This window comes from Primulina eburnea, chromosome 8 (assembly GCF_022965805.1).
Source record: "Primulina eburnea isolate SZY01 chromosome 8, ASM2296580v1, whole genome shotgun sequence".
Lineage (NCBI taxonomy): Eukaryota > Viridiplantae > Streptophyta > Magnoliopsida > Lamiales > Gesneriaceae > Primulina > Primulina eburnea.
The window spans coordinates 23993189-24014523 of NC_133108.1; positions in this window are offsets into that span (position 1 = coordinate 23993189).

The following is a 21335-nucleotide window of genomic DNA, read 5'->3' on the forward strand; positions in this document are numbered from 1 at the left end:
TGGGTGTTATCTTGACGAATACGTGATCAACGACGGCAAACTCGAGATCTCTCCTTCTCTTATCAGCATAGATCTTCTGACGGATTTGGGCGGTCTTCATTCTGTCCCGAATCTTGGCTACTACGGCTGCGATCTGCTGAACTATTTCTGGACCAAGTTCTGCTCTCTCACCAACTTCATCCCAATGAACTGGTGACCTGCACTTCCTTCCATACAACGCCTCATAGGGAGCCATACCAATGGATGCTTGGAAGTTGTTGTTGTATGTGAACTCCACTAGAGGTAGTCTAGAGACCCAAGTTCTTTGAAAATCAATCATGCAGGCTCTCAGCAAATCCTCTAAAATCTGAATAACTCGCTCAGACTGACCATCTGTCTGCGGGTGAAAAGCTGTACTGAAAAGCAACTTCGTTCCCATGGCTGCGTGTAAGCTCTTCTAGAAGGACGACGTAAACCTCGGGTCCCTATCGGACACAATCGAAACTGGGAACCCATGCAAATGGACTATCTCCCGGATATAAAGCTCCGTATACTGCGTCATGGAGAAGGTCATTTTCACTGGTAGAAAATGCGCTGACTTGGTGAGTCGGTCCACTATAACCCAAATGGCATTAAAGCCTTTGACTGATCTAGGCAATCCAATGACGAGTTCATCGTGATGTTCTCCCATTTCCACTCTGGGATGGGGAGTGGCTTAACCAATCCCGCTGGCCTTTGATGTTTTGCCTTCACCTGCTGACAAGTAAGGCATTCAGACACAAACCTGCGGATGTCTCTCTTCATCCCTGGCCACCAATACAGAATCTTTAAGTCCTTATACATCTTGGTACCTCCTGGATGGATAGAATACGGAGATGCGTGTGCCTCTGTCAAAATATCATGTCTGATCGATTCACCACTAGGCACCCACATTCTACCTCTGTATCTCACAATCCCATCTGACACTGTATAAAGAACACTGCCCTTGGCCTCATCTTTATGTCTCCATTTCTGTAGTTGCTCATCTGAAGACTGTCCTGCCCGGATACGCTCTACCAAATCAGATTTGACTGTCAGATTAGACAGCCTAGGAGCTCTGCCCTCACGATAAATCTCTAGACCAAACTTCTGAATCTCAGACTAAAGAGGTCTCTGCGCTGACAACTGCACTACAACTACCACCTTCCTGCTCAATGCGTTTGTGACAACATTAGCCTTTCCCGGATGGTAGCTAATTTCACAGTCGTAATCCTTCACCAGCTCTAACCACCGTCTCTGTCTCATATTCAACTCTTTCTGCGTGAAGAAATATTTGAGACTCTTATGATCGGTGAAAATCTGACATTTCTCGCCGTTTAGGTAGTGCCTCCAAATTTTCAGTGCGAAAACAACGGCGGCTAACTCAAGATCGTGCGTCGGGTAGTTCTTCTCGTGCACTTGCAACTGCCTGGAAGCATAAGCTATGACCCGACCCTACTGCATCAATACTGCGCCTAACACGAGCTTAGATGCATTGGTATATAACACAAAGTCTCCTTGCCCTGATGGCATGGCTAGCACCGGCGCAGAAATAAGAGCTTGCTTCAACGTATCGAAGCTCTTCTGACATTCATCACTCCACACAAATTTGGCATTTTTCTTTGTCAGTGAAGTGAGTGGCACTGCTATGGATGAAAATCCCCGAATGAACATTCGGTAGTAACCCGTTAAACCCAAAAAGCTACGGATTTCTGATGCATTCTTTGAATCCACCCATTCCTTAACGGCTGCTACCTTTGCTGGATCCACTTCAATACCACTGCTAGACACTATATGCCCCAAAAACGCTACTTTCTGCAACCAAAACTCGCACTTACTGAACTTCGCAAACAACTTGCGACTCTGCAAAACCTGCAACACTGTCCTCAAGTGCTGGGTATGCTCCTCATGGCTCTTCGAGTAAATGAGAATATCGTCAATGAATACTATGACAAACTGATCGAGGAACGGCTGAAATACTCGGTTCATGAGGTCCATGAAAATTGCTGGAGCATTTGTCATTCCAAATGGCATTACTAAGAACTCGTAATGCCCGTATCTAGTTCTGAAGGCTGTTTTGTGGACATCTGCATCCTTCACTTTCAGCTGATGGTAACCTGACCGAAGATCTATCTTAAAGAACACGGTAGCTCCCTGCAACTGATCGAACAAGTCTTCGATTCTAGGCAATGGGTACTTATTCTTGATTGTTACTTTGTTCAGCTCACGGTAATCGATGCACAGTCTCATGCTTCCGTCTTTATTTTTCACAAAGAGCACTGGTGCGCCCCACGATGAGAAACTCGGGCGGATAAACTCCTTGTCTAAGAGCTCATGAATCTGCTGCTTGAGTTCTAATGTGGGGACCCGGGCTCTAACTCAATTCTTTTGGGATTTACTGGATCTTTGCTCGAAAATGTGGGTCAAAATTTTGCATTTAACATTAATTCAAATGTATAATTAAAATATAATCTGTCTCTATAATAATTAAACAACATAATGTACATACAAATCTATTTCGTACAATCATACACTAGTGTTCAAATACCAACTACAAACATAAGTAGTACAAGTCTAGTAGGAAAACACTAGAAATCTTCAACGCCCGAGATCTCCACGCTATCATCAATCTCTCATCTAGCTCGAGACCCAGATCCTGCCCCACCTGTTGCCATGCACACATACAGACACGACAACAGCCGGATAACTCCCGTGAGAACAAATCCCAGTATAAAACATGTACGTATGCAATGTGATAATCATGTACAAAAGCATAGCATATATCAATTAACATAAATTAAAATCTAAACATGTAAAGGAATACAAATCTGTAGATCAACATCTAATTCTTGACTCGATTCGTTTCTAATCTAGGGATCCCGGTGTGAATAAGACGTCACTGATCTGTCATCTACCCTCCCAATCGGGGTAACTGTACGTCTTATTCCTAGACTTTGGTCAAATCTGTATCGAGTGGCTACACGTAGAGATGATCTGCTCCTACGCGTCGATACACCGAACGTCTAGTTTGACAAATCTGTCAATAATTCCTATCTCAAAGGCTTGAATATAAATCTATAAACAAAGCATAATCATAATCAAATATAAATAACAATCTAGTATGTGATTTAGGGAAACTCGTATCAAATGTGAATCGAGTTGTGCAATCCCGTGATCACATGAATTATACCTTTCTTCGCACAATGTCTGTCGAGATCTTGAAGTCGGAATGTCGAGTCTTACCATAATAACTCTGAAAGGCAATGTAGACATACATTCTATCAATATACATCTCAAGCAACTCATATACAAATCAATACTTGGTTTTGATACAATTCGACGGCATAACGGCGTAGTCTCGCGATACCGATAACTCAAACAATAATAATCTCTCATCAAAACCCAATGTAACATGCTCAATTCTTCCTATCCAATTCGAGATACATGCTGGGATTTCGAAATAATAGCACACGACATCCGTAATTCGATCCGGTAGCGAATATATCAAGTTCAACATATCAAGAACATAATATAAAGCTCAAATCTGAATTTCTTTCAACATGCATATTTCTAAACATGCTGCAAGGTAATAAAAGTATACCCTTTTGAAGCTTATGATGCAAGGAACAAGAATATATGCTTGAATCAAACTTTGGATGGTTAAATCTTGCACAATCTTGCCTTTAAACCTTGAAGAAGCTTGAAGATAGTGAAGGGATTCTCAATTCAGTCTGCTGGAGTGGAAGAATGAAGACTCAGCACACAATATATATATATATATATATACCCTGACATGTGTCAACTTAAGAAACAAAGGTGGCATTTTCGCATGCAGCACCGCGGGTGCGGTCCTCTTGCACCGCGGGTGCGCTTAGCTCTCGGCCTCATCTTCATTTCCAGCAATTCGACGACCGCGGGTGCGCTGGGTTTTTCACCGCGGGTGCGGTGTCTCTTCGGCCTGCATCACTAAATTCTGAATACCGCACCGCGGGTGCGGTATGGCTTCGGCCAAACTTCATAATTCTGATATTCTTGACCGCGGGTGCACTCCTACTCTAGGCGCGGGTGCGGTCTATTCAATTTCAAAATTCTGATTTTTATGTCATGCATTCTCATCTCTTCAAATCTAACATCAATGACAACTGATAGTTCTCGAGCCTTACATTTCTCCCCCTCTTAAACAAGAGTTCGTCCTCGAACTCATAAACCAGTAATCATGCAAGTATATACAAAAGTAGTATGAACAAAACTAAAGGAAATACTTACATCATATGAATAGCTCGGGATGCCTCTGTCTCATATTAGACTCTGTCTCCCAAGTTGCTTCTTCGATGCCATGACGACTCCACTGAATCTTCACAAGCGGAATGGTCTTTGTTCTGAGCTGTTTCTCTTTCCGATCAAGAATCCGAATCGGCTGTTCAACATAGCTCAAAGTCTGATCTAACTCTGCTTCATCAGGTTGAATGACATGAGAACTGTCTGGCATATATTTACGCAATATCGATACATGAAATACGTCATGTATTCCAGACAAAGAAGGAGGAAGAGCAAGTCTGTAAGCTCGATCACCAATCTTCTCAAAGATTTCATACGGACCGATGTATCTAGGAGACAATTTCCCACGTTTGCCAAATCTGACAACGCCTCTGAAAGGAGAGATCTTCAAGAATACTCTGTCTCCCTGCTCAAATACTAACGGTCTACGTCTGACATTGGTGTATTTGGCTTGCCTATCCTGTGCTGTCTTCATTCTCTTCTGAATGATCTTAACTTTATCAGTCATCTCACGAATCATATCTGGCCCCAATTCTGGTACTTCAGAAATATCATCCCAGTACAACGGAGATATGCACTTCTTGCCATACAAAGCTTCAAACGGTGCCATCTCTATACTCGTCTAATAGTTGTTGTTGTACGAGAATTCACATAAAGGTAATGAATCCTGCCAACTAGTACCAAAGTTTAGTACTACAGCTCTCAGCATATCCTCTAAAGTCTGGATAGTTCGCTCTGACTGTCCGTCTGTCTGAGGATGATAAGCAGTACTCAGGTGTAAAGTCGTACCCAAAGCCTGCTGCAAACTGTGCCAAAAGTGAGAAGTGAATCGTGGATCACGATCTGATACGATCGACTTCGGCACACCATGCAATCTGACGACCTCTCTGACATATAAATCTGCCATCTGTTCGTGTCGGTATGTCATCTTGTATGGAATAAAACAGGCAGATTTGGTCAGTCTGTCAATAATGACCCAAATCGAATCACAACCCCGGGAAGATCGAGGTAACTTCGTCACGAAATCCATGGAAATGTGGTCCCATTTCCATTCAGGAATAGACAAACTCTGAAGTAAACCTCCGGGTTTCTTTCTTTCTGCCTTTACCTGTTGGCAATTCAATCATTTAGACACAAATTCTTTGATATCGGTCTTCATCTGTTTCCACCAGAACTGTGTCTTCAAGTCGTTATACATCTTTCTGCCACCAGGATGGATACTAAACCGGCTACAATGTGCTCCTGACATGATCTGTCGTCTCAAATCTAAAACATCTGGCACTACTAGACGGTTATTCACATACAAAACAAAATCTCTAACCTGATACTCAGAGATATGTCCAGCTCTGACCATATCAATCGATCTCTGAATACTCGGATCAGTTCTTTGCGCTTCTTTGATCTTCATAATCAGATCTGGCTCAACCTGAATTGTCGCAAGTCGTAGTGGTCTACTATCTGTATCAAAAGTCAATCCAGACAAGCAACAATCTTCAACTAAATTCGATACACCTATCGTCGACAAGGATAGAGCACATACCTTCCGACTCAAGGCGTCTGCTGCTGCATTAGACTTCCTTGGATAGTACTTGATCTCGCAATCAAAATCTTTCAACAGATCAAGCCATCTACGTTGCCTCATGTTTAATTATGACTGAGAAAACAAGTATTTCAGACTCTTGTGATCAGAGTAGATCTTGAATTTCTCGCCATACAAATAATGACGCCAAATCTTCAACGCAAATACGATAGCAGCCAATTCAAGATCATGAATCGGGTATCGTGTCTCGTGTGGCTTCAGTTGCCTAGAGGCATACGCAATCACGTGCCCTCGCTGCATAAGAATACACCCTAGCCCTCTGTGAGATGCATCACAGTACACAACGAAATCACCTGTACCGGAAGGAATCATCAAAACAGGCGAACTAGTCAGCCTCTTCTTTAGCTCAACAAAACTAGACTCACAATCTTCTGACCACACGAACGGTGAATTCTTCTGTGTTAATTGGGTAATCGGTTTCGCTATACTGGAGAAATCTTTGATAAAACGGCGGTAGTACCCTGCTAGACCCATGAAACTGCGTATCTCAGGCACAGAAGTCGGTCTCGGCCAACTGATCACAGCTTAAACTTTACTCGAATCTACTGAAATACCGTCCCCATATATGATATGCCCCAAAAACACAACCTGTCTTAACCTAAATTCGCACTTGGACAGTTTAGCATACAACTGCTCTTTTCTCAAAGTCCTTAATACAATTCTCAAATGCTCTGCATGCTCAATAAAATTTTTCGAATATACCAAAATGTCATCAATAAAGACTATCACAAACTCATCTAAATATTTCTGAAAGATACGGTTCATCACACTCATAAAAACCGCTGGCGCATTCGTCAAACCAAAAGGCATAACAACAAACTCATAATGTCCGTACCTGGTTCGGAATGCTGTCTTCGGTATGTCCACATCTCTAACTCTGAGCTGATGGTACCCTGATCTCAAATCAATCTTCGAGTAAACCGAAGATCCTTGAAGCTGATCAAATAAGTCATCGATGCGAGGCAAAGGATACTTATTCTTTAGTGTTGCCTTGTTCAATTGTCTGTAATCAATACATAACCGCATCGAACCATCTTTCTTTCGAACAAATAGCACCGGAGCACCCCAAGGTGATACACTCGGCCTGATGTATCCCTTGGACAGAAGGTCTTCTAACTGTGCTTTTAACTCTTTCAGCTCTATTGGTGCCATCCTATACGGAACTCTCGAAATAGGAACAGAACCGGGCATAAGATCTATGCTGAAATCAACCTCTCGAGCTGGAGGTAACCCCGGTATCTCATCTGGGAATATATCTGCAAACTCACAAACTACTGGCAGATCTGCCAAGGCAGGGCTCGACTTCAGTAGATCTACTGAATAAATAAGGAACCCCTCTGCTCCTGTCTGTAACAATCTACTCATAGTCAGAGAAGATACTAAGGGAATCCGAGATCTGGAACCCTTACCGTAGAATTTCCACTCTTCTGTCAATTCAGGTCTGAATCTGACAATCTTGTGGAAACAATCTACTGTGGCCCTGTACTTGGTTAACATGTCTATACCAACTATACAATCAAAATCAGCTAAACCAAGTACTATACAATCTAGATCAATCTCATGCCCCTCAAACTGAAGCATACAATGTCTAACTGTAGTCACAGATATCAAACCAGTTCCAAACGGAGATGTGATAGACACTACAGTAGATAATGAGTATATAGGCAATGCATGTGTCAATGCAAAATTTTCAGATATGAATGTATGGGATGCACCCGTGTCTATCAACACATATACAGGATAACCGCAAAGGAAACAGTTACCTGCAATGACATAATCTGGTGCCTCCTGCGCCTGCTCCTCTGTCAGCGCAAACACCCTAGCCTGCTGTCTGGGAGGTTGACTCACTGTCTGACTACCTCCTGGTCTCTGCTGGGTCTGTGTAGATGGTGGCTGGAAGGAGTGTACAGAGGATGCCTGCCTCTCCATCTGTGGCACTGGTGCTGATGACCCTATGCTCTGGAATCGTTGAGCACTTCTCTGGGGACAAACTTTGGCAAAGTGTCCCGGTTGCCTACAGATGTTGCAGCGTCCCATAACTCCTTGACACTGCTCTGCGGCTGTCGCCCTCCACATGAACTGCAATACGCACCACTATAATCTGAACCCTGACCTCTCTGTCGAGATCCACTTGAGCTCGATGAACTACTCCCGGATTTCTTAAACTTCTTGCCCTTAGCCTTCAGAAATTCCTTCTTGCCACTACTACCGCTTCCACTATCAAATCGAGGAGGAGGTGGTGTAAACTGAACGGCGGTAGGTGGTGGCTGTCTCTGCCCCTGAACACTGTAAGAAGCTCCTCGCTGCCTGATCAAGCCAGCCTCTGCTCCCTTAGCTCTGTTCAGTGCCTCTGAAAAAGTATTGAGCCTACCGGTATTTGCCAAAGTAAAAATATCTGGATTCAAGCCATTTATGAACTGATCGGCTACTGCTTCATCGCTCCCTGCCACATGCGGCGGAAATCTGAGCAAAGCAGAGAATTTAGCAACATACTCTTCGATGTTCAATGGCCCCTGTCTCAAATTTGCAAATTCTGCTCCTTCAACTTTTCGGTAGGAGATTGGGAAGAAACGCTGATAGAACTCATCCTTGACCACCTTCCAAGTGATATCAATGCCTCGATGCTCTAAGGCTCTCTTCGTAGTCAACCACCAGCTATTTGCAACCTCTTGCAATTGATGCCCTATCAACTTCACACGTCTCTCATCAGCATAGGCCAACGACTCGAAAAGCATCTCTATATCATCGAGCCAACTCTCACATTCAACTGCATTCTCTGTGCCTTTCAACGTCGGAGGATGGAAAGCTTGAAACCTCTTCAGTAAGGTCTCCATCGATGTAGCCGTAACATCCATCTGTGTACCTGATGTGCTACCCTGCTCTGGCACTTGACCTGCTACCGGCTGTGGTACTCGTCGAGGAGGCATAAATCTGATTATCACACTGATTAGTACACAAATTATACAATCTGTCTCAGCCCTCCTCTGATCATATACCTCTGATCGAGAATCGGTTCTGATTCAGGCTTGACATGCTGTAAATCAATTCAGATAATACAACAACATATAATAGAGAAAGCAATAAATCATGCTAGCATTCCAAAAGCAAGGAAAAAGACTCGATCACCCCGCTCATTCTAGTCTATCTCAGTCTACAAAACCTACAGCTCTGATACCACCTGTTGTGGGGACCCGGGCTCTAACTCAATTCCTTTGGGATTTACTGGATCTTTGCTCGAAAATATGGGTCAAAATTTTGAATTTAACATTAATTCAAATGTATAATTAAAACATAATCTGTCTCTAAAATAATTAAACAACATAATGTACATACAAATCTGTTTCGTACAATCATACACTAGTGTTCAAATACCAACTACAAACATAAGTAGCACAAGTCTAGTAGGAAAACACTAGAAATATTCAACGCCCGAGATCTCCACGCTATCATCAATCTCTCATCTAGCTCGAGACCCAGATCCTGCCCCATCTGTTGCCATGCACACATACAGACACGACAACAGCCGGATAACTCCGGTGAGAACAAATCCCAGTATAAAACATGTACGTATGCAATGTGATAATCATGTACAAAAGCATAGCATATATCAATTAACATGAATTAAAATCTAAACATGTAAAGGAATACAAATCTGTAGATCAACATCTAATTCTTGACTCGATTCGTTTCTAATCTAGGGATCCCGGTGTGAATAAGACGTCACTGATCTGTCATCTACCCTCCCAATCGGGGTAACTGTACGTCTTATTCCTAGACTTCGGTCAAATCTGTATCGAGTGGCTACACGTAGAGATGATCTGTTCCTACGCGTCGATACACCGAACGTCTAGTTTGACAAATCTGTCAATAATTCCTATCTCAAAGGCTTGAATATAAATCTATAAACAAAGAATAATCATAATCAAATATAAATAACAATCTAGTATGTGATTTAGGGAAACTCGTATCAAATGTGAATCGAGTTGTGCAATCCCGTGACCACATAAATTATACCTTTCTTCGCACAATGTCTGTCTAGATCTTGAAGTCGGAATGTCGAGTCTGACCATAATAACTCTGAAAGGCAATGTAGACATACATTCTATCAATATACATCTCAAGCAACTCATATACAAATCAATACTTGGTTTTGATACAATTCGACGGCATAACGGCGTAGTCTCGCGATACCGATAACTCAAACAATAATAATCTCTCATCAAAACCCAATGTAACATGCTCAATTCTTCCTATCCAATTCGATATACATGCTGGGATTTCGAAATAATAGCACACGACATCCGTAATTCGATCCGGTAGCGAATATATCAAGTTCAACATATCAAGAACATAATATAAAGCTCAAATCTGAATTTCTTTCAACATGCATATTTCGAAACATGCTGCAAGGTAATAAAAAGTATACCCTTTTGAAGCTTATGATGCAAGGAACAAGACTCTATGCTTGAATCAAACTTTGGATGGTTAAATCTTTCACAATCTTGCCTTTAAACCTTGAAGAAGCTTGAAGATAGTGAAGGGATTCTCGATTCAGTCTGCTGGAGTGGAAGAATGAAGACTCAGCACACAATATATATATATACCCTGCCATGTGTCAACTTAAGAAACAAAGGTGTCATTTTCGCATGCAGCACCGCGGGTGCGCTTAGCTCTCGGCCTCATCTTCATTTCCAGCAATTCGACGACCGCGGGTGCGGTGTCTCTTCGGCCTGCATCACTAAATTCTGAATACCGCACCGTGGGTGCGGTGTCTCCTAGCACCGCGGGTGCGGCTATGGCTTCGGCCAAACTTCATAATTCTGATATTCTTGACCGCGGGTGCACTCCTACTCTAGGTGCGGGTGCGGTCTATTCAATTTCAAAATTCTGATTTTTATGTCATGCATTCTCATCTCTTCAAATCTAACATCAATGACAACTGATAGTTCTCGAGCCTTACATCTAACATCTCCGCTGGAGCTAATCGGTACGGTGCCTTAGAGATTGGCACCGTGCCTGGCATGAGATCAATGGCAAACTCCACCTCTCTATCTGGTGGAAGGCCTGTGACGTCATTTGGAAAGACGTCTGGGAATTCACTGACTACTGGCGCTTCAGATAAAGATGGAGTGGGCACATCATGCGCTGAAACAATACTGGCCAAGAAGGCCTGACACCCCTTGGAAATCAGCCTCCTCGCCTGCATGCACGAAATCATGCGAGGGAAGCTTCTCCATCTGGCTGGCTAAAAAAAAACTGCTCCATGCCCAGCGGTCTAACCAATACTGACCTCTTCTGAAAATCAATCAGAACTCTGTTCTTTGTCAGCCAGTCCATTCCCAAAATAATGTCGAACTCTGGAATCGGCAAGACGATCAAATCAGCATACACCAGGTGGCCGTGCAATTCTAGATCAATATCTCTAACCACACTAGTAGCTGACAGCTCTTCCCCTCCAGTGTGGGCACTCTTTCAACATGTGGTCCGTAGCTCCACATTTAAAACATTTCCCGGATCCCCATAGGCACTGTCTGGGATGCTGGCGATTGCACTTCTGGCACACTGGGAAGTTACCGGGCTTCTGAGGCGCCCTTTGCTGCTGGATAGGACCCTTGCCTTTCGGCGGTCCCTGATAGGGTTTCTTCCCTGGCGGCCCCTGAAATGGCCTCTTAAACTGGGGCTTCTGATGCTGCTGCTGCGGGTGTTGTGGTGATGCCTGATAGGGCCTCTTGCCCTGCCTGTCAGCCTCTATATCCCTCAGATCTTGCTCTGCTACCAATGCTCTTGACACAGCAACTGCGTAAGTTGTAGGACCAGCAACTCGAACGTCACAGCGCAGGATCGGCCGCAACCCATCCATGAAGTGCCTCAGGTTACTCTAGGCATCATTAGCTATGATGGGCACAAAGTAACAGCCCCTCTCGAACTTCCTGACGAAGTCTGCTACGCTGTTGTCTCCCTGTCGTAGCGACATGAACTCTCTGATAAGACGGGATCGTACTTCTTCAGTGAAGTACTTGGCAAAGTACACTTCCTTGAATCCAGTCCAAGACAAAGTCGGCAGATTAATTGCCACCGACGCACTGTCCCACCAACGTCAGGCATCTCCTGCTAAAAGGAATATGGCACAACGGACTCGGTCTGCATCCTGTAGCTCCATGAAGTCAAAAATCACTTCGATGGACTTAATCCATCCCTCTGCCACCATTGGGTCAGTAGATCCCGAAAACTCCTTAGGACTCATCCTCCTGAACCTCTCATATACTTCCTCTGGTCTAGGCCTCTCCTCGAGGCCTACAGCAGTCTGGCTCCTTGCAAACTGTGCGAAGAATTGCGTCATACCAGCAAGAATCTGCGCCTGCATTGTAATGCCCGAGATTTAATATCGTATTAAATTACGATTATTGATTTTTAATCGAGACAATTATGAAAGGGCTAACCGAAACACGAATTGAAAGTGTGCATGTGAGATTGTTGGTGCGAGAGCCAAAGGTCTCGCGCATATGCGCGAAGAGTAGGCACGCATATGCGCGAGCTGTGCAGAAACCAAGGTGCCAAAGTCGAACTTTGCGCGCACATGCGCAACGTAAAGCACAAACATGCGCGATAAGTCCAATGAGGTTGGTGCATATGCGCCGAATGAGGCGCGCATATGCGCGAGTGTAGTTGGGCACGAGACAGTAGGTCTCGCGCATATGCGCGGCGATAGGGCGCGCATATGCGCGAGCTGCCGAGAAGTCAAGCAACGAGACCAGTAGGTCTCGCGCATATGCGCCGATGATGTCGCGCATATGCGCGAGACGTGTAAAATGTGGGATGAGCCACTCGTCCTTGTGCATGCGTTTGTATGTATATATATATATACTCCTTCATTTTCCTGTTAGAAAATCAGATGAAGGGTCGAAGCTTTGGGAGAGAAAATCCTTACGCCTTTTGTGAGAAATCCGCCCGTCCGATTTTGAATTCGATTTCGGTATTGAGTTCCTATCGACGTAGGCTACAACTGGACGTAAGTTTTGCTACGTTTTCATATGATTTGAAATTATGGTATTGTCAGAATCTGATATGATTCATATATGATGTTCTTAGCATGTTATACATCGTATAATCGAAACCGGATTAAGGAACAAATACCATATGAAATTGTTATGATTTTTAGAGTTGATTTGATTGAGAACTGATATCCAGATTGAAGTATTATCGAGTATGAGGTGTTGGGATTGATATCTGACTGATATGGTAGTGCTGGATATATTGAAAATATAACGTTATGTTGTTGAAACAGAATTTGATTGGATTCTGATTATATCCAGTATTGATTGAGTGGTGTATTGATACTGTACCCTCGATATTGTGATTGTCAGATTGAGTATTGACAGGCTTTGAGTTCGAGACTTCGACAGAGTCAGAATATCAGAAAGAAAGGTATAATTAATGTTATGTCGGGATTGCACAACTCGAGTGAGGTTTGACTCGAGTTTCCCTAAATCACATACTTAATTTATTACATTGACATTTGTAATTGATGAGATCGATGTTTGTTGTCTATTGATTTATAGCCACTGCATGTATTGACTACTGAGTCGTTTAGTCATTGGCTGATTCGCCTTGTCACCGGTTGATTCGTCTAAACTTTAGCTGATTCGCTTAATTACTGACTGATTCGTCTAGTTATTGGATGATTCACTTAATTCTTAACTGATTCATCAATTCTGCGGCTGATTCGCCCAGACACTGGATATAGGAATTATATCGATGCCGTTTAGGGATTGATTCATTCCTATCGACTGAGATTCGGTATAATTATTATTATTCAGACATCGGGATCCCTAGAATAGAATGGAGTCGAGTCTGAGACGACGCGTCAGTTGAGTCGAGTCTGAGACGACGCGTCGGTTGAGTTGAGCCTGATATGACATGTTGATTTACAATTTTATATCATTCATGTTTGTTGAATTGCTTCATGTTAATGATAACTGATATATGCTTTTGTATATGTTTCTATATAATTGCATGTTTACATTGTTTATACTGGGATATTTATATCTCACCGGAGTTATCCGGCTGTTGTCTTGTCTGTATGTGTGCATGGCAACAGGTGGGACAGGTTCAGGGTCACAGAGGTGAAGAAAGATCGAGTTAGAGTGGAGACTACGGACTTGGACTAGAGATAGGGCTTAAACACTTGATAGTAGTTATTGAACCTGAGTTATGTATGATTGTACATTTTATCAGATTTATACTTTTATACTGATATGTATATGAGTTTGATTCCATTACCTTTCGCATTTTTTAAAAAAAAAAAAGTTATACCATGTTTATTATAATTGATTAATTAGTCCCAACCACGATTAAAAAGATGATTAGCGTCCGGGTCCCCACAACAGGTGGTATCAGAGCATTAGGTCTAGAACCTACAGTTCTTGAGACTGAGATAGAAGCTAGTGAGCGGGGTAGATTGAATTCTCTTTCCTTGCTTGTGATTGCTAGCATGATTTACTGCTTTATATAATACATGTTACTTGACTTATCTGATTTGATTGTGTAATATGTATTATTGGGAACGAATTTGAACCAATTCTCGATCAGCAGTAAGATGATCGAAGGAGGGAATTAAAGTGAAACAGGTTTATTGGATTGGGGTTACTAATCCACTGATTAGCAGATATGCCTCCGAGAAGAATACCGGAACAGGATAGTACTTCGAATCCTCCTATGGATGTTACAGCCACTCCTATGGAAAAATTATTGAAAAGATTTCAGTCATTCAAACCGCCAACCCTGAAAGGAACAGAGACTTCGGTTGACTATGAGAGTTGGTTGAATGACATAGAAATGTTGTTTGATTTGTTGGAGTATACAGATGAACGACGAGTTCGGCTGATAGGACACCAGTTGCAGGACATTGCAAAGAGCTGGTGGGTTATGATGAAGAGGGCCTTGGAGCATCGAGGTACGACTATTACTTGGGATATATTTAAAACTGAGTTTTATCAGAGATTTTTCCCAGTGTCGTACAGGAAAGACAAGGGGGCGGAGTTTGCCAATTTGAGACAGGGTCAGCTGAACATTGAAGAATATGTGACCAAGTTCTCTACCTTGTTGAAGTTTGCTCCACATATGGCTGAAAATGACGAAGCCGTTGCTAATCAGTTCATCAATGGCTTGAATCCCGATATTTTTACATTGGTGAACACAGGACGACCGAATAACTTTGCTGATGCCATGAATAGAGCAAAAGGCGCTGAAGCGGGCCTGATAAGGCAGAAAGGAGCTGCATCTGTTCCTTTGGAATCGAGACCACCGCAACCACCTCCCCGATTCGAGAGTGACAGTAGCAGTGGTAGAAGGAAAGATTTTCTAAAGGCTAGAGGAAAACAGTTTAAGAAGTCTGGCGGCAGTTCTTCTAGCTCCAGTGGTTTTCAGCAGAGTTATACCGGCGTTTACTGCGGAAATTGTGGAGGGAGACATTCCACTGAGCAATGCCAAGGAGTACTTGGTAGTTGCCACTTCTGCAAACAACAGCGACATTTTGCCAGAGTATGTCCACAGAGGGGTTCCCAAAGATCCCAGGGAGCCGAATCATCTGGATCAGTGGCACAGTGGAGTAGACATCCGCTGCTGTTCATTCATTTCAGCCAGCACCATCTCAGTCACAGCAGAGGTCAGGAGGAAGCCAGACAGTTGGCCAGCCTCCTAGACAGCAGGCCAGAGTATTTGCTTTGACCGAGGAGCAAGCTCAGAAAGCACCAGATGATGATGTTGCAGGTAACTGTTCTTGATGTAGTTATCCTGCTTTTATATTGATAAATACGGATGCTTCCCATACGTTTAATTTTGAATGATTTGCATTGAGTCATGCATTGCCTATTGAATTTTTATCTACTGTAGTGTATCTATTTACCGGTTGGGGAGAGTTTTTATAGCAGTGAATTCTGTAAAATATTGTATACTACAGTAGGATGAGAATGAGATTGAGTTAGATCGTGTGGTAGCTTGTATTGTCCTAGTGCTCTCTGATTTTGGGACTGCATTACTGATATTGATATGCTGACCAAGTACAGAGCTACCATAGATTAATTCCAGAAGATGGTGAGAATCGGACCTGAGATGGCCAAGGGATGAATATTATACGATAAGAATTCTAGACTGAGAATTTCTTTGATATTCGTACTAACTATGACTCGATTATTACAGAAAGGAGCAGAGTGACTCCTTATGTATTCAGTTGATTTACTGAAGTTGAGTCTATCATTGGCTGATTTACGAATGATAAGAAAGTTATTGATGTTTTTTTCCCCGATAAGACTTTAGCCCTGATTCCAGAGAGATTGATTTTAGCCTTGAGTTGATATTAGAAACTGTTGAAATGGTGAATCCTGATTGAGACAGATTGTGTTCAGGTATTTTTATATCTGAAAATGATGTATCTATTGATTTTAGTAGAGTTAAACCGTGATTAGTCAGCTGAGGTTGACATCAGTGTCAGACAGTTGCGGTTTATGAGTTTAGCATGTTTTGAATCTGATTGAATATTGATGATATTCTGAATAAGTGTTTGAGACAGATAGTAGACAATGGAGAGTATATTGTACAGTCCAAACCAAAGCTGATTTTGAAACATTAAGCAGATCAAAAAGTTGATTAGAATGTTTAGAACTCAATATCGATAGTCAGAAAAGAGTGTCGATCAGAATATCAGGTAAGTAATACTGTATTTTATGTTAATAACTGATTTGTTTGTGCCCGATATTTCGAATGTGAAATGACATAGATTGTCAGAAAGGTGCAATACTTGATTCAGTAGGCATCCTGATAGCAGAAAATGTTTTGATAGAAACATATGAGACTAGATATGACAGAGTTTGGACTGAAATGTCTGAATTACAGACAGATAAAGACAAAAAAAAAAAAACAAACCAGGAGATTGGTTAGATAATTTATCGGTTCCTGAATGGAAATGAGATTGCATTTCCAAGGATATCGTAATGAAGTTACTACATTCCTCTCGGAATTGAATATTGATTGAGTTAGGAATGACAGACTGACCCAGTCTGCGAGTGTTAAACCGTACATGAAGATGTACAAATATGATATATTACGGAGATTCTGTCAGAAAAGTGATGAGATTACACGGAGAGTTGAGAGTTGATTATATTAGACCGTGATTTTGTTTGATGTTACACGTTTGACAGAATGTACAGTAAGATTAGGTTACTAGATTATATCTGAATACTGAATAATATTCACTATCTGACGGACAGTCAGAGTGGATTATCCGGATTTCGGAACATATGCTTAGAGTTATAGTGCTTGGTTTAACACTATTGGCAGGATTTATTTCCATGTGGTGAGTTTTTATACCACAACAGATATCAGATGAATATAGGAATGACACTATTGGAGACTTTGCACGTTAAGAAGTGCAAATTCCATCTTTATTGAAATGATATCTCCGAGGTTCTTAAGATTGGATCTGAAATGAGCAGAGATATGACTGAAAAGATGAAGCTAATTCAGAAGAAAATGAAAAAACAGTTCATAATAAACAGACTGAATATGCCAATGTCAGACGAAGACGATTGGTATTTGAAGATGAAGATTTAATATATCTATGATTGAGATAAACAGACTTAATAACAGCTGATGGTGTTGAGCTGTTACGAACTGTTAGTTGGGTATATACAGATGTTGTATCACCAGTATTGCGAGATTGACTTTATCAGAGCTATTTTTTTTTAAATAGAATTTAATATGAGATTGAAATTTCAGAACAGATTCATTGAGATGAGTTTCTAATTTAAACTCTATATACATTTCTTCTGATATATCTGAATTGATTACTTGCGAGTTCGAGGACGAACTCATATCTAAGAGAGGGAGAAATGTAATGCCCGAGATTTAATATCGTATTAAATTACGATTATTGATTTTTAATTGAGACGATTATGAAAGGGCTAACCGAAACACAAATTGAAAGTGAGCATGTGAGATTGTTGGTGCGAGAGCCGAAGGTCTCGAGCATATGCGCGAAGAGTAGGCGCGCATATGCGCGAGCTGTGCAGAAACCAAGGTGCCAAAGTCGAACTTTTCGCGCACATGCGCAACGTAAAGCACGCACATGCGCGATAAGTCCAGTGAGGTTGGCGCATATGCGCCGAATGAGGCGCGCATATGCGCGAGTGTAGTTGGGCACGAGACAGTAGGTCTCGCGCATATGCGCAACGATGGAGCGTGCATATGTGCGAGCTGCCGAGAAGTCAAGCAACGAGACCAGTAGGTCTCGCGCATATGCGCCGATGATGTCGCGCATATGCGCGAGACGTGTAAAATGTGGGATGAGCCACTCGTCACTGTGCATACGTTTGTATGTGTATATATATATATATATACTCCTTCATTTTCCTGTTATAAAATCAGATGAAGGGTCGAAGCTTTGGGAGAGAAAATCCTTACGCCTTTTGTGAGAAATCCACTCGTCCGATTTTGAATTCGATTTCGGTATTGAGTTCCTATCGTCGTAGGCTACAACTGGACGTAAGTTTTGCTACGTTTTGATACGATTTGAAATTATGGTATTGTCAGAATCTGATATGATTCATATATGATGTTCTTAACATGTTGTACATTGTATAATCGAAACTGGATTGAGGAACAAATACCATATGAAATTGTTATGATTTTTAGAGTTGATTTGATTGAGAATTGATATCCAGATTGAAGTATTATTGAGTATGAGGTGTTGGGATTGATATCTGACTGATATGGTAGTGCTGGATATATTGAAAATATAACGTTATGTTGTTGAAACAGAATTTGATTGGATTCTGATTATATCCAGTATTGATTGAGTGGTGTATTGATACTGTACCCTCGATATTGTGATTGTCAGATTGAGTATTGACAGGCTTTGAGTTCGAGACTTCGACAGAGTCAGAATATCAGAAAGAAAGGTATAAATTAATGTTATGTTGGGATTGCACAACTCGAGTGAGGTTTGACTCGAGTTTACCTAAATCACATACTTAATTTATTACATTGACATTTGTAATTGATGAGATCGATGTTTGTTGTCTATTGATTTATAGCCGCTATATGTATTGACTACTGAGTCGTTTAGTCATTGGCGGATTCGCCTTGTCACCGGGTGATTCGTCTGGTTATTGGCTGATCGTCTAGTTAGTGACTGATTCGTCTAAACTTTGGCTGATTCGCTTAATTACTGACTGATTCGTCTAGTTATTGGCTGATTCGCTTAATTCTTAACTGATTCGTCAATTCTGCGGCTGATTCGCCCAGACACTGGATATAGGAATTATATCGATGCCGTTTAGGGATTGATTCATTCCTATCGACTGAGATTCGGTATAATTATTATTATTCAGACACCGGGATCCCTAGAATAGAATGGAGTTGAGTCTGAGACGATGCGTCAGTTGAGTCGAGTCTGAGACGACGCGTCGGTTGAGTTGAGCCTGATATGACATGTTGATTTACAATTTTATATCATTCATGTTTGTTGAATTGCTTCATGTTAATGATAACTGATATATGCTTTTGTATATGTTTCTATATAATTGCATGTTTACATTGTTTATACTGGGATATTTATATCTCACCGGAGTTATCCGGCTGTTGTCTTGTCTGTATGTGTGCATGGCAACAGGTGGGACAGGTTCAGGGTCACAGAGGTGAAGAAAGATCGAGTTAGAGTGGAGACTACGGACTTGGACTAGAGATAGGGTTTAAACACTTGACAGTAGTTATTGAACCTGAGTTATGTATTATTGTATATTTTATCAGATTTATACTTTTATACTGATATGTATAGGAGTTTGATTCCATTACCTTCCGCATTTTTTTTAAAAAAATGTTAGACCATGTTTATTATAATTGTTTAATTAGTCCCAATCACGATTAAAAAGATGATTAGCGTCCGGGTCCCCACATGCATATCTGGGGGTGGAGGTGGAGGATTGACCCTCTCCTCATTACGGGCCTCTCTGTCCTCTTCCCTGGCTTCTCGGTTAACTACACGTCTAGGAGGCATTCTGTTCCAACAATTACCCAAATGTAAACCCAGTATGAATGAGCATGCTATAAATGACATAAGATGCACGTACAACAACTTGAAAATATGCACATGCTGAAATCAGAACTCAATGCTTACTACATGACATAAATTTGAAACTTTAAAACTTACAGACTTGAGGTGTGACTTCGTGAGCTTCTTGCGACTGGCAGTAAGCGTAACCCTTTACAAGAATATCGCTTTGATACCAACTGTAACGAACCGTACTTGTACTACTTAAAATTTGCGGAAAAATTAAAATTTTCTTGAATACGAAAATAAAATCAATACGGTCGTCACTACATCATCCATTCACCCATAAAAATCTTGTTAAAAGAAAAGCTTGCTCAAAAATCTCGCGTCAAACATAAAATCAGAGTATTTTAAACTTGCATAAAAATATTAAAACAGCGTGGGAGGTCCTCGGGTCTAGCCTCCCACTCAGTCCAAGCCTGCTCCTTGGTACCCATCTCCTGTCTCCTCATTTACCTCACCTGCATCGATCAAGTCTAGTGAGTCTAAAGACTCAACACGTATAAATTGGGAATAGCAAGTAATACATAATAAAATCGCATGCAACTTTAAAATAGAACATACATACTTGAACTTGGATTTGAAATGAACTTGAACTTGCATACATACATAGACATGCCATAACTTAGAAGCTTTCATAAACATGCCTGCGTACTTGTTCATACTTAAACATACATGATTTCATTTTGCGTAAAGGATGTTTCAAGGCAAGTGACCCATACATAATAAACGCCTGATCGGACAAACCACAGTACTGGGCTGACAGGGACGTATCCACTGCCACATACATGAGATCCCCGTTCATAATTTAACGGCCTGGTTGGTACCCGTTCATAATTTAACGCTTTCCAACCACGATCTAACCCGTTCATAATTTAACGGGGTGGAGAGGTCCTCGGCCACGTTCACCGACTTTCAAACCCATTCATAATTTGGTCACAAGACAATTAGCATACCTCAAAAACTAAAATATTTTCTTGCACGTCGACATACTTACTTGGCATTGAGGGATTCGTTGGACTTCGATCGGGGCCGTCGTTGCTGCACATACTCACTTAAATTTACAAACTTAACTTTAATAACTTAGACGTATTAATCAAACTTACTTACGAGCTCATTTAATCCCTTAGGACGTTCTACAATTCCCATGACTCGACCTTGTAAACCATTGTACTAAACCAAGACATCGAACCTCCAAGCATAGTATAAGATTTTCCCAAAATTGTGAAGTACACGGACCCCGTGCCTACCTCCGTGTAGGGGTCTGTGTAGACTCGGGTGAGAAGGCTCGAAAGGAAAGGTGGACACGGACCCCGTGTTAGGGTCCGTCTGAGGGTCCATCTAGACTCTGTAAAA